The sequence below is a fragment of the Pygoscelis adeliae genome, unplaced genomic scaffold, assembly GCF_000699105.1.
Source record: "Pygoscelis adeliae isolate BGI_AS28 unplaced genomic scaffold, ASM69910v1 Scaffold410, whole genome shotgun sequence".
Taxonomy (NCBI): Eukaryota; Metazoa; Chordata; class Aves; order Sphenisciformes; family Spheniscidae; genus Pygoscelis; species Pygoscelis adeliae.
The window spans coordinates 1,981,581-1,982,747 of record NW_008823913.1 but is presented as its reverse complement, the minus strand read 5'-3'; positions in this window follow the sequence as shown (position 1 = coordinate 1,982,747).

Sequence of the window (1,167 nt, the reverse complement as noted above, 5' to 3'; positions counted from 1 at the left end):
TCTCTGGGATCTCATGTTTTGATAGAACTTGGCACCTAAAGTTTTCTTCCTCAACTATGTAAGAAAAAAATACTTATTTCACGTGTCCGTTATAACTCAGGCAGAACTAAATCAGAGAGTGAAATGACAAAGCAGACCAACAGTAAAGAAATTAATCTGTGGTTTAAGATCTACTGTTAGCACGAAGAGTTTTCTACAATAAGCTTGCTGTCGAAACAGGAAAAACGTTGGAAGGACAACACAAAATTTTCATGAAATACGTTTGTAATCTGACATCAAGCTTCCAGCTAACATAGATAAGCATTTATTCATTTTTAACCACATCACCTATTTTGATCTGTCCAAAACAAAAGGTGTGACTTGCAAACCTGAGAAATAGCAACTGCCTGTTTTAAGATAATCCTTCGATCATTTGCTACAAGCAGGTGCAAAAGGTGATTATTTGAACCTTAAAATGCATTTTATGCAACTTCAAGTGATCCAGAGTACAGCCAGCGCTGATGCAGCTACATTATCTAGTTCAGCACACAAGGTCTTGCAAGTTACCTTTAGTGGCTTTACAAATACGAATAACTGCTTTAACAACAAACGCATGCCCGAGGCTCCTTCCAAATCAACCAAAATCTGGAAGAATGAGTAGGAGTTGTATTTTCCCTTGTCTCACTGCATCAGTATGAAACAGCAGAATCTGCCTCCAAAAAAATCAAGACTAGTACCCAGAGAGAACGAATGACTGACTTTTACGGATGGCACTATTACTTTATTCCACTACTCATTAAATCCTTCAGTAAATTAGCAATGTAAGAAAACAGACTTTCTTTTTCTCCTTGAGGCAGGAATTAAGTGAGAGACATATCCTGTCTTTGGCTGTATTTTGACTGCTAGGATTTGCACATGGCAGAATAATTGTGGCTATGCAATGGGGTATTTAGTCTATGCTGCCTGTTGCCAAATTAGCCGACAGTTAGGAACAACGCGGCAGAAAGAGAACTGCAAAACAAACTTGGAATAAGCTACAGGAAAGCCAGATTAAAAGAAGGGGGGGGGAGGGGGGACACGACTTCCCAGGAACGAGAAACGAACACCCATTTCTAGACCGAGCAGGGGAAGGCAGGCTCGGCGCGGGAGAGGATTCAGCTAGCGGAGAGCAAGCGCGGGGACGCGTGA